Genomic DNA, 14,345 nt, shown 5'->3' on the forward strand with positions numbered 1-14,345 from the left:
CTCAAACAAATTAAGCTACCCGAGTTTGATGGCAAGGGAAGGATTGTCCAAGCCGACGCTGAGATCTAGATTGAGTCCATGGAGGACTATTTTGAGGCAGCAAGAACTGCACCTGCTAACCAAGCCATGCTTGCCAAACTTAAGCTTACAAGCGAAGCGAGACTTTGGTGGAAATAGTGGTGCAGAGACCAAGCGATCTCAGAAGGGACAGTCACTTGGGATAAGCTTAAGGAAGCTGTGGAGGGAGGTATCTCCCACCTGCCTACCACACACAAAAGATGAATGAATTCTATGGCTTGAAGCAGCTAGGATTATCCCTTGAAGCATATTATTCGAAGTTCATTTCACTCCTAAAGTATGCACCCCCAATGAATATGACACAACATGTGTCAAAACTCTGCGTTGGATTGAATCCACCCATAAACACTCGATTGGAATCAATGTGCCCAACTGACCTACAAGGCGCACTCATTCAAGTTGCTCCAATGATACAGGAGGTGCAGACCAAACCAAGGTACAACATGATTTGGCCTTACAAAGATTAGAATAAGGGTATGTCTATGGCTCAGACTAAGAGAGCACATGGTCAGAATCAGGGCCAGAGAAAGAAAGCTAGGGCCAATGCTGTCAACAACTTTTTTCCAACGCAAAGCAATGATCGCAATCCACATTGCTTCCATTGCAACGAGCGCGGACACTTCAATAGGGAGTGTCCCAAGCTTGGCAGAGGGCATCACCAAGGGCAATTCCAAGGTCAAAATAGAGCTGCTCATGGCCAAGGAACCACCATTATTGCTAGAGGGAGAACCTCTAGTGTTACCAACAAGGAGTTGGACAATGAAGAAGATCCATCCATGGATGCTGACTCTTCAACAAATTGCAAGGATTAAGCACGGAATGGTTAAAGATTGAAGATCAAGAGCTTCTATGGAGAAAAAATTTGGGGGAAACGGGTTTAATGCTTCAATTTCAAGCATTTGAGGCTTCAAGATTGTTCTCAAGCACCGGATAAGCAAGCCTTATGGATTATTTTACCAACATTGGACAACCGGGGGCTCTATCAAGCATTTGAGATTGATCAAGTCATCTTCAGCCATGTCAAATGTACTTCTCTTCAATTCTTAATCTCTCTCATTAATCCAATTGCTGAGCTTAATCCATTTGATTGAGAGATTAAAGAATTGAACATTATTCATCAAATTCTCAGCCAACCTTTGCTTGAATCCATCTATTCATGAATGCAATGCTTGCTTAATGCATATTAGTTCCAATCAGTGAATTAGAGGCTTCAATCTGAAATTTCAACATAACACTTGAATCCTATTTGACTGAATCCATTGATTGATGAATTTTTTTACTTTAATCCAATTGATTGGTTGAATTTCTTTTGCCTAAATTGAAATATTGTAAAAGGGTAAGTACTAGCAATCAGTGAGTCACTGAATTGCATCGGTAAGACCCTTCTCCTATCTCAATTTTTCTAATCCCAATCAATTGCATCTCATGAAAGGCTGAATGAATATTTCTGAATTGCATATCATGCTGATTGCTTAGCACGCCTCTGCCATGTTGATATTCCCACCGAGGAAAAAGGTAGATGCCGGGGGAGATAGTGGGACAAAAGAGAGGTGACCCTCCCTCACTATCGAAGATCCCGAAGGGGTGCAACCAACCGACCCGGGGGGAACTTTGCCCACCTCCCGGTGATTCGGAGCCCGTGTAAGGAGCCTGTCATGTTGTTTTATCCCTCACACAGGTACAACAAGTGGAGGATTGAAGATTGAAGACTTTCCAAGGACTCAAGTACCTACAGGACCAAAATAGGGTAAAACAGGGAATTTACAGGTCACTTACAGGGTATTTATAGGTGGTTATAGGTACACCATTCATTGCTGAAGCATAGGTGCAGGTACTATAGGGTACTCACAGGTCCTACATACCCTTTTGCAGGGTTTGGTAGCCATTTGGGGTTACTATCTTGCATTACAGGATCAAAACAGGGCACTTACAGGTCTAGACAGGTTGCAAGACTGGACAGTTCAGACTCTGAAATCCAGCTACAGAATTTTCTGTCCTAAATCTATTATAGCGTGCTATAGCTCATCTTGAAGAGGGTATTCTTAGCTTTGTTTCGCACAAAAAAGTTCTGAAATCGGAGTTTCCTAGCCAAAGTTATAGCCGTTTTACTGACAGGGGGTACTGCAGGACTGCACTAGTATGGCAGGACATAAAGGCAAAAATAAGGTCCATGAGGATTATGCTCAACAAATCAGGGATTCCATGATGGATAGCACACTTCAAGAGAACCCTGAAGAGCTTCAACAACAAGGAGAAATCAGTATACTCAATGATACTTTGTGTGCCCATGAACAAAGATATAGGGAACGACATGAGGCCATCTTATCAAGAATGGAGCAGATGGTTCTATCTACCGACCAGACCAAGGCTTCTATTGATAAGTTGGTAGAATCCAACGACCAACTCATGGCACAAATCTCTAAATTCATACAATTGCAAATGGCATCAAAAGAAGTTAATGAGAAGGCTTGTTCAAACAGTGGCCCTTCAGTCCCACTTCAGCCATCTAACCAAAATGGTCATGGAAATGGGATTATTGGAAGAAGAGGCATTCCAAATAGTCAGTATGAAGTAGGAGAAGCTTCACAAAGGCATGATGACTATTTGGGCAGTTTGAATGGGGCCAATACTCAAGCTTTTGGACTGCATATTCAAAATTCCAGGGGTACTTTACCAACAGGAAGATTACATGGTAATTCTCAGCCACCTGTTGGAAGATTTCAGTCTCAATTTGGAGGTTCTGTACTTGGAAATCCTGATCAGCCAATTTTGGGATAGCAACCCTTTCATGAAAGAGAGTTCAAGGACAAAATTGTTTTAGCCAAATTTAATGGCCAATCATCTTCACCATCAGACTTAGAGGAATGGACCTCTAAGATGGAGTCCTACTTTGATATATATCCTAAAACTGATGATATGAAGATTCACTTTGCTTCCTTGCATCTAGAAGGATTTGCCCATACTTGTGGAGGTATATCAAGAAAGAGAATGTACTTATTGAGAATTGGAAAGCTTTCGAGGCACTTATGGCTGAAGTCTTTGTTTCGCCTCTTGAAAAAGAGAAGCTAGCATGGAGATAGTATGGGTTGGAACAAAGGGGCCTAAGTGTAAGAGAGTATACAAACCAATTCCTCAACTTGACCATGTATGTGGAAAGCATCAGTGATGAGGCCAAGCTTCACAAGTTTATGTATGGTTTGGAGCCATCTTTGTCAGCTGATGTTATGGCACAAAATCCTACTTCACTTTTCAAGGCTATTGAGCTTGCGGAGCGCTATGGAAGAAAGTATAGGAAAGAGTCTTCATTTCAGCCAAGTTATGGACAGCTAAGGACTGTTTTAAAGCAGGGACAAGTTGGTAACATTTATGGCAGCAATCATGTGCCTAGTGGGAGCTTACGGGTACCAACTTATCCTCCATTCAATGCTTCTAGGTCTCAAAGTAATTTAGGACAACAAACAGTCCAAAGATTGAATTTAAACAGGGTGACAACAAGCCTAAGTCCACTTCAGCTAATACAAATCCCAAATCTATTCCCATGGATCTTTACAAGGAAAGGAAGGACAAGGGCTTATGTTTCAAGCGTGGAGAAAAGTATACACCTGATCATGCTTCAAAGTGTGTATACAAAAATGCCAAGACAAAGCTTCAGAGTATGCTAGTTCTTGAGGATTTTGAAGATGCCATAGATGAAGCTAATGCTGTGGCAATCAATGCTGAAAATGAAGATCTTGAGGAGGACATTGGACAGGAGTACTTTTATGATCCAGCCAACTCTTTTCCTTTTGATCCAGGTGGAAATGCTCCGTTTGACCCTGGTGGATCTTGTGATGAGTCGCTTGCTGCCACTAATTGTTCTATCTCTATGGATGCTTGGATGGCATCTAAGAGCCCTAATACACTTCGTATGAAGGGAAGTATATGTGGAAAGCTAGTGTTCATCCTGATAGATAGTGGCAGTACTCACAGTTTTGTCAATAACTCCATCATGGACAAGTTAAATTGTGTTCCCACAGACTTACAGCAACCCATTAGAGTACAACTGGCTAATGGTGAAGAAGAAATCAGCACACAGATTTGCCCACAGGTTTCTTTGCAGTTGGCTGAAAATTTTGAAGTCAAAGTAAACCTGATCACTTTGGAAATGGGGCCCATAGATATTGTACTTGGTTGTGATTGGTTGATGACATTAGGAAGGATCACTATGGATTTCTCACAGTTATATATGGAGTTTATCTCCAATAGACAGCTCATCCATTTACAGGGAATTCCTAGTAGATCTAATTTTCAGCTTATCACCATTCAACAACTCAAAAAAGAGTACAAGAAGCGCTCACAAATATTTGTTTTGCATTTGAACAAAGAAACACAGGATCAGCCCAATAATTCAGCAAACCATCCAGCCTTGACAGCTCTTCTTGAGGAGTATAGAGATTTATTTGAAGTACCTACTTCATTGCCTCCTAAGAGAGCGGTGGATTACCCCATTGATTTGGAGCCCAACTCAAAGACAATCAATAAGCCACCTTACAGATTATCAAAATGTGAACGAGAGGAAGTAGCCAAGCAAATCAAAGAGCTTCTTGAAATGGGATTCATTGAACCAAGTTCTTCACCTTATGCATCTCCAGTCCTGTTCGTCAAACACAAAGATGGATCTTTTAGAATGTGCATTGACTACAGGGATCTCAATAAGATAACAGTGAAGAACATGTATCCTATACCCAGGATTGATGATTTGCTTGATGAGCTTAAGGGGGCTCGATTCTTCACGAAGATTGATTTGAGATTAGGGTATCATCAGATTCGTATGCGAGAGGGTGATGAAGTCAAGACTGCTTTTAGGACTGATCGTGGGCTATATCATTTTTTGGTGATGCCATTTGGGCTTACAAACGCTCCAGCTACCTTTCAAAGCCTGATGAATAAGATCTTGCAACCTTTCCTCTTTCAGTTTGTCTTGGTGTTCTTTCATGACATTTTGATCTATAGCAAGACTTTACAGGATCAGTTGGCACATATGAGGAAGGTTTTTGATAGGTTGAGACATCATAGGCTTTTTGCTAAGGAGAAGAAGTGCTCTTTCATGCAGACTGAAGTGGAATACTTGGGACATATAGTCAGTGAAAAAGGAATACAGGCTGATCCCAAGAAGGTGCAATGCATAAGAGATTGGCCAACGCCTACTACTACTACTACTTCTCTTAGAGGATTCCTTGGTCTATCTTCATTCTATCGCCGATTTATAAAGCATTATGCGGCAATTGCAGCTCCTTTGACTGACAGGTTGAAGAAGGAGGATTTCTTTTGGGATGCTCTTGCAGATAGCAGCTTCAACCAGTTAAAGGAACTACTTACTTCTGCTCCTATCTTAGTATGCCCGGATTTCTCCAAAGAGTTTACTATACAGTGTGATGCTAGTGGCCGTGGCATTGGGGCTATTTTGCTTCAGGAGCATGGAGTAATTGCATTTGAAAGCCATAAGCTTACAGATAAGGAGATGGCCATGAATGTTTATGACCAGGAAATGTTGGCTATCCTGCATGCAATCAAGAAATGGCACCATTACTTATATGGCAGCCGATTCAGAGTACATAGTGATCATCGGGTACTCAAGTATTTCCTTACTCAGTCAAATCTCACTCCAAAGCAACGCCGATGGGTAGCTACATTACAGAATTATGACTTTGACATCACTCATACAAGGGGCAAAGATAACATAGTGGCTGATTCTCTTTCTCGTATGTGGGCCTACAAAGTGTCAGCCATGACAGAACTACATAATGATTGGATTGAAGAACTACATGAGGCATATCTTTTAGATGAGGAATTCAGCCAAATCTTTCAGAAATTACAGCAAGGTCTTATGGAAGAAAACTCGCATTACCAGCTTAAAAATGGTCTTATTTGGTGGAAAGCCAAGATTGTTATTCCCTCTACTTCTTCTTTTAAGCGGAAAATTATGGAGGAGTTACATTCTTCGCCTTTAGCTGGACACTTGGGAGTTTTCAAGACTTATGACAGGATCAGCAAAAGCTTTTATTGGAAAGGACTGTGGAAAGATGTCAAGGACTTCGTTATGAAGTGTATGCCTTGTCAGCAAAATAAGGATAGCACCCATAAGCCAGGAGGTTTGTTACAGCCATTGCCTATTCCTACGGGTAAATGGACTCATATTACTATGGACTTTATCACTGGCTTACCTACTACTAAGGAGGGGTGGAATAGTATTTATGTGGTGGTTGACAGACTCACCAAAGTAGCTCATTTTATCCCAACAAAAATTCAGTTTACTACTTCTCAAGTGGCCAACCAGTTTATGGAGCATATTTTTAGACTACATGGATTACCGCAGGTGATTGTCCATGATAGGGACTCAAAGTTTATGAGTAACTTCTGGCAAGCGGTATTTACATCTATGGGCACTAAGTTGGCTCCATCTACGGCTTATCATCCTCAAACTGATGGACAGACAGAGAGAGTTAATAAATGGTTGGAGACTTATCTTCGCCATTTTTGCTATGATGTCCAAACCTCATGGGATTCTTGGTTACACCTGGCTGAGTTTGCTTACAACAATTCCACTCATGCGAGCATAGGAGTTTCACCCTTTGAGGCTTTGTATGGTTACAAGGTGCCCTTACCCACAGTCATCTTTAATGAAAAGATCAATCCTCATGGGAAGGAGGAATTGGAAAGAATGCAGACCCTTCTTCAGCAATGCAAGGTGAATCCAAGGAAGGCTCAAGATCAAATGAAGATGTATGCTGATGAGAAGAGGAGGCCTTTAGAGTTCCAAGAAGGAGAGCTGGTTTTGTTGAAAGTGCCCAAATCCAAGTACTCTACGTTAAAAGATGGATCCAGTAATAAGCTTGCCCATAGGTCTTATGGCCCTTACAGGATCCTTAAGCAGATTGGAGATTTGGCATACAAACTAGAGCTTCCCTCTTCTACAAAGATTCATAACGTCTTCCATGTTAGTCAGCTCAAGCCCTATTATGGTGATCCAGTGGATATAGTTGATGAGCTGCCACCTATTGATGAAGATGGTCTTGTTCAGTACGTCCCAGAGGCTGTTATAGGTCAGCGCGAAAAGAAGCTTCGATCGCGTTCTATTGTGGAATATTTGATCAAATGGAGAGGTTTACCAACTGAAGAGGCTTCTTGGAGACCTGATTCTATATTGGATGAGTATCCATACTTGAGGGAGACATTGGTGGCTGAAGCCTATTGCTTATGGAGCTAGTAATGATGCAGACTGGTTCAGGATAGCACGCTATTTTAGAACAGTTTTTATCGTACCTAATTTTCAGAATTAAGCTATCTATATGGGCTTAAAGTACTCTTCAAGAGCTTCGTTTTGATATATGGTACATCTCATTTGGACACTTCTATCAAAAGTTATGGCAGATTTGGTCCAGCAGGGACTGTTTATTCAGCAAGCTGTCTACTTTGTTCTGGGACTATTCGTTGAAGACTTTATGGCTCCATTTGCTTCTGAAGTATTTCAAATCATGTATATAGTTGGGCCTTACTTCTGTTCTTCAAATTCAGCTCTTGTAATGGTCATTCTTCATTCATTTCCCATTTGTAAAGCTGTAAAACAGAGTAGTACTCTGTTCTATCCATCTCCTTTCTAGTTGTTTCTAGGTTTGTTTTTTAGGACAAAAACTTTTGGGAAGGGATGGATTGTAAGAAGCTGGGAATAACAAATAAGTGTTAATAATGCTAATATTATACCATGTCACACTAACATTAGTATAAAAGGAGAGGATGTAATTTTTCACATCTTTTTGACACATTAATACAATTACAGACTTTCTCTCCCTTCTTGCTCACAGCTTCTATGGCTTTCCCTTCTTTCTTGTCTTTCTCTCTCTAAATCTAGTCTTTCTCTCTCCTCGTCACTCTTATTCTCTCTCTTCTTGCAGTATTTCTCTCTCCTCTGCAGTCTTCTCGCTCCTCTTTCTCTCTCCCTGGTTCTCTCTCTGACAAGGATGCTTGTGATCCCCAAGCCTTAGAACACATCTAGTTGTTTTCTCATGATATTTGAGAATGTACTAATAAATAACAGGATGACATGTAGAAATAGACTTACATCCTTGCTCACAATGTCTACACAACAATGAACCATATTCTTAATGAATCATGCCAACTCATCATGCTTGTTTTAATCTTCCCCTCCAGTATTTTTCATTCTGGTAGTGAAATCTTATATAAAAAGAACGATCCACATTAACACATCTCAAATATATTGATCATCTACTAAATTGAACAAAACCATCAAAAAGATTATAGTTAGAAGCTCGTTAGAAGTCACATACTCTGTCCATGGATGGGAATCATTTCTTTGCTCCCTTTCATATAAGACTCATCTACTACTAGGGGAAGGCAACTCAAGGGCAATGTAACCATCATATTGGTTTGGAAGTTGTTTGATTCATTTGAAAAACTTAATGCTTTGAAATGTAGCATGTAGGTTGCTATTAATAGGCAAGCATTTGACAAGGTCAAAGACATTGGTAGAGTTTTCAATCGGACAAGCATCAATACCTTTTTAATCTCCACCCTCCCTTGACAATCACTTGAAACACTAATATTTACCTTGTAGAGTTGATACAGATCTCAATCAAGAAGGTATCCATCTTCCCCTATAGGAACAATTGAGGGTTTTAGTCTCACACAATCATGATCCAAACCGAGTGACACTAAAGAGATAGCACTTTCTTGAAGGTTAAAATTACTTTTGAAGGTGGAAAGAACAATTGACACTAGTCTATCTTGTTGAGAATCTGCCAATCACACCCTATGTATGCCCCTTTGTATGGAACAGCTAGGCTAGGGAGATGCAGTTCATTCTAGGAAGAGAGACAGATCCCATAGGCACAGTGGATGTAGTGTGCTACCAAGCAATCCTATATAATGATGTACTTGACTATCACTTTCATATGATGATAATGCAATAGTACTTGTCTCTTTCTATCAAGTGTCTGTGTCATTGTTAGTACTACACAAGAATGTCTTTATGAGTCCAAGTCTCAATCTTGGAACCTAATTCACTTGTGTAATAACAGTTGTCTTCTTTGTCAATGTCATCATGAGTTCTCTCTTCATCTTCCATCCTCCATAGCTTCCGCCTTTTCCATGCTCTAGATCCCGCATCTCTGACATGGTATCAGAGCCCAGACGGGCATGGCATTACTCCTTCAGCTCCATTTCACTTTCATCTAGCTCAGCTTGAGCTCAGCCCAGCTCAAGACTTCATCTTCTACTCTTTTTTCTCATTGCCTTGTTTGGCAGCCATAGCCAAACCTGCACCTACCTGCCTTTGAGGCCTTGGATCTCCCAAACAAAGCAATATCTCCACATGCTTCCTTCTGGAGGATTGTTCCTAAACTCCCTGTGCTTCCCTCTGTTGCATAATAGTCTGACATTGGTCCGTCTACGCTCCAGCATTGCTCAGATTCGTGATTGCTGTCCAGATCTGTGCCTGTGCTGTCGTACGTCCGACTCTACCTCTGCGCTGCGCGATTTACCCTGCGGGCTTAGGGCTTTTGAAGCTTACCCCATAGGCTTGCTTCTCATCAACCAGCACGCCGAATAATCCATCCCACGAGTTGCAGCAGCCCCAAACCCAGTCGGCCTGACTGCAGAAACCCTAAAGCTCCACCATAGCAATGTCAAGTTCAAGCTCATAAACCACTTGAAATTTTCACTCCTGTCAAGCTGTTGGCACTTAGACAAGGCGATTGCAACTCAGATCTGAAGCTTCCAGCATCAAATCAGTAAAGGAAGATTTGAAGACATCAACACCAAGTCTCAAGCTTCTTCCTCCATTTGGCAAAGCAAGTACTATCACTTTGATCTGAGTATTTACTCAGTGTTCAGCAAGATTTTACAAGCAAGGAGGGGACTCAAACAACGGGTTCATCAAGCAAAGGATCGGCATCAAGAATCACCATCTTCAACTCTAGTATCCCTTGATACTTAAGAGTGTTGATTGAACACTATCTTCACTTGTGTCTTTTGACACATTGAAGATCAACTTGGTTGCCATTTACTCACAGATTTGAAGCAAATTCTTGGTCATATCTATGATAACCAAGAAGATTTCTATGTGGATGCACTTCATGAAAAGTAACATGACCTGTGTTGCTTATCTACACTACATAGAAGATTTTTGTGATCTACTTGCAGAGTGACATGGAATTGCTCACACTAAAGTGCAATCAATGATTCCATCTAAAGTTTTTGAAGACACTCCAGCTACCTTGGCCATCATGAAGAATGAGATGTCTTTGCTTGAGGGGGACAAAGACATGGACATGAAGACTAAAGCTGCAAGCAAAGTCAAAGAAGAAGCAGACCAAACAGACAATGAAGAAGAGAAGAAGGACAAGAAGAAGATCTGCCATGAAGACCAAATGATCACATCATTCAAAGCTGAAGAACCAAAGATGAAAGACAAGAAGATTTTCCATGCTGACAAAGAGAAAGCATATGGTGAAAAAGACCACAAGGGCCTATCGGTCCTTGTCTCTCATTTTTTGTTTTAAAAAGCATTGTACCTGCCTTAATGTTCCTTTCATAAGCTTGTAAAAACTCCTCATGTAGCCTTGTACTACAGCCTCTGTACACTTTGTGAGGCCCCTGTTACAGCCTCTGGATGTCCACCATGTTTATGGTACCCACACTTAGCCTTTCCTGCGACAGCCTCTGGTGTTTTGCCATGTTTGTGGTATGCCCACACTTTACAGGTGTTGCTCTCACTAAAGCCTCTACACACTTTGTACTTTCAGGTTGTGATTGAGGAGGGGTGTTGAGAATCTGCCAATCACACCCTATGTATGCCCCTTTGTATGGAACAGCTAGGCTAGGGAGATGCAGTTCATTCTAGGAAGAGAGACAGATCCCATAGGCACAGTGGATGTAGTGTGCTACCAAGCAATCCTATATATTGATGTACTTGACTATCACTTTCATATGATGATAATGCAATAGTACTTGTCTCTTTCTATCAAGTGTCTGTGTCATTGTCAGTACTACACAAGAATGTCTTTATGAGTCCAAGTCTCAATCTTGGAACCTAATTCACTTGTGTAATAACCGTTGTCTTCTTTGTCAATGTCATCATGAGTTCTCTCTTCATCTTCCATCCTCCATAGCTTGCGCCTTTTCCATGCTCTAGATCCCGCATCTTTGACATATCTTAAAAGAGTACCATTAGTTTTGGTCCCTTTAAAGGCCCATAAATAGTGATCTCTTGAGTTGTATCCTCTTGTGATGTTAAACAAGAAATAAAGAAATAATAGACAATGAATCCACATAACCAAAGATGAATCTCTTGTTTATGTGGTATGACATTTTTTTAAATTTTACCAAAATAATATTCTCAAAATTTAAAAGTTATTTTTTTCAAGTAGCTAGTTGTGTCATGATCCATATATATTTTCTTGAAATGACACTTAAATAGTACTAATTCCCAAGCCATTAGAATTCAATAGTTAAAGATGTCCTTCTACTAAGTGGATATTGCATATCACATCATTGTAAAAAGGGGGACATTTATAATACCTTCTCTCTCTTCCCCTCTCTCGTTATCTATCTATCTATCTATATATATATATATATATATATATCCAAATCTATCTCTATTTCTCTCTCCCTCTTTTTTCCTTAAACACTCCCTTTCTATTTCTCCCCCCTCTCTATCTCTTCCCACCTCTATCACTATCCTTCTTTGTGAAAATGGTCAAAGTTGTGCTTGTTTTGCCTAACAAGATCAATAATCATGTTGATTTGTAATAATCAATGGCCACATAAGTAGTTGAAGAGGTTGAAGAAACAAACTTTGAATGAGTCTATAACACGAAATTCAAGATAAAAATGATTTTAGAGTAAGGTTCCAAGAATTGGAAGTGATGACTAAAAGGGCATATATTTTAGGGTCAAGGATTATGGAGTCTAGGGTCATGAAGGTAAAAAATAAAAATGGGAAGTCAACATAATCTAGCTTGAAAGCATAAAATGGAGGGCCAAGATAACTAAGTTGAAAGATAGCAACAATGAAGAGTCAAGGACCATAGATATAATAGAAATCAAGAAATTCCATCTTCATAAGGAAAATATTAGCATTAAAGACAATATCAAACACAAGGTAATACCACTATATATAAAGGGGATAATACCAAAACACATTGACACAAATGAACTTGTGCATATGCAATGCTTTATTTGCTCGAGTATAGAATAGCAAGCCAAATAAAGATTGAAAATTGGTAAGATATTAATGCAAAAAATGTATGCTATTATTTTTAACACTAGAATTATTGGAGCCATAATCTCATACACATTCAAATGTGCATATATTGATTGATCTACTTTGAGACACTTCATTTCATTGCATGCATTTGTAAATCTATCTTAAGGAGGCCGTGCTGGCATCACCTCCTTGGACTCATTTTGATTTGTTTAAGTTCATGGAGCTTCTTCATTTCAACTTATTTATCAAGCTTATTCATCTATTTATATATTGGTCTCATTTTGACTTGTCCATGGGCCTTTTGAATTAGATTTTAAAAATGCAACCTAAAGGAGAATTTAGGCTTGGAATTTGACCTTAATGAACCTGTCCTAGGGAGGCCACGTCGGTGCAGTCTCGCTAGCCACATTCTTATGTCAAGTAGGCACGTAGAAGTGTAGTGCTAGTGAGGAAGCTGTGAATGATTTCATCTATCACTTCAATGATGCATGGATAGGTTTAACTTTGAATGGTGTTTTTGAAGCTTTGTAAATTTTTGGTACACGATGGAAAAATATATGTGAAAGAAAATGCCAAGAAGATTCATGAACTAGAGCCACTAGTCAATAAAATTTCTAATTTTGTTAAAAAGGACTCAAAATTTTTAGTTATTCCATCACTTCTTAAGATAAGTTTTGGTGCTATTGAGTGTGTAGTCATGTTGAATATTAATCAATGGACAATATGTTTAGTAAAATGTTTGAAAATGGGCCCAAGAAAATAAAAAAGTTATAAAGAAAATGTTAGCACACTTACAATTCTAAGGTAATCTATCCATCCCCTTCCTAATACCAATTTTGATGATATTCAATGCAAAGAACATATGGCATTGCATGTCTAGGTGGATGTATCCATGCAATTGCAGAATAGAAGGCCCATCACGATCTCTAGCATACCTAGGAATCTTGCACACTATCAAGCTCTCCCATAATGCAAGCCAAGCTAAGCATGACATGGAGTGGCATGCACATGAGGTGGATGCATGACACATATCTCTTAGGCCTCCTAGAGTTGGGCATGGTCTACACATCTTATTTTTCTTTTGTATTGGGTGCAAATGAGGCAGTGGATACTAGAGATTCTCACTTAACATGAGAATTAAGGCTTGGAATTTGACCTTGTTGAATGTCTCCTAGGTAGATCATGCCGGCACGACCTTCTTGGACTCATTTTGATGACGTGAATGTGTAGTGCTATTATGTGAACTTCCCCAAAATTGACATGGTTGAATAGTTCCATCATGCCAAGTGGTCACATGCATTGCCACTAGGGCCTCATAGGGTAGACACCCACATTGGAGGAGTGAAACAAGAAGTTCTTGGAGGTCTCCAACACCACTCATGAGGCCATGTTGCCATTGTGCGTCTCCACCACTTCATGGGCCATCTTTGGCAAGGAAGTGATGATGGTTAGCATGCTCCCAAGTTGCATTGCATTAGTGATGCAGGATCAGCTCCAATAGGTCCATGTGCTTGATTATGAGAACAACTTAATTGAGCTAGCCTCGCCACATCATCTCCCAACCTCCTCCTCCTGTCATTATCCTCTAGCTCATATTAATCACCATGATTAGTATCACCATGGGCATGATAACTAGTATCAATGTGAAATGATTGTAATCAAAGTCATAAGCCATCTAGCTAACTAAGATTTGATTGCAAATCCTCCACATGCCTCCAACCTCAGGTTGCACTCCATCATTAACCATCCTTTTCCTATGCTTTTGTATTTATGTAGGCCCATTACACATTCAGGGAGCATGAATGCTAAATATTCAAAAATATTTTTTCAATAGCTAAATAATAATGTAATATTATCCAATTTTTTTCATAGGTGGTCGAATGGCTTGATGCAGAATATATGTACTTTGAAATGTGGGGCCATTGGTTCAATACTTCATGTCACTTGTGAGAAAGGATATCAAAATCGGGATTTAAGTGCAAAAAGACCTCAAGACCCCTAAAAG

This window comes from Lygodium microphyllum, chromosome 27 (assembly GCF_053477565.2).
Source record: "Lygodium microphyllum isolate KBCC chromosome 27, Lygodium_microphyllum_v1.1.10, whole genome shotgun sequence".
NCBI lineage: Eukaryota > Viridiplantae > Streptophyta > Polypodiopsida > Schizaeales > Lygodiaceae > Lygodium > Lygodium microphyllum.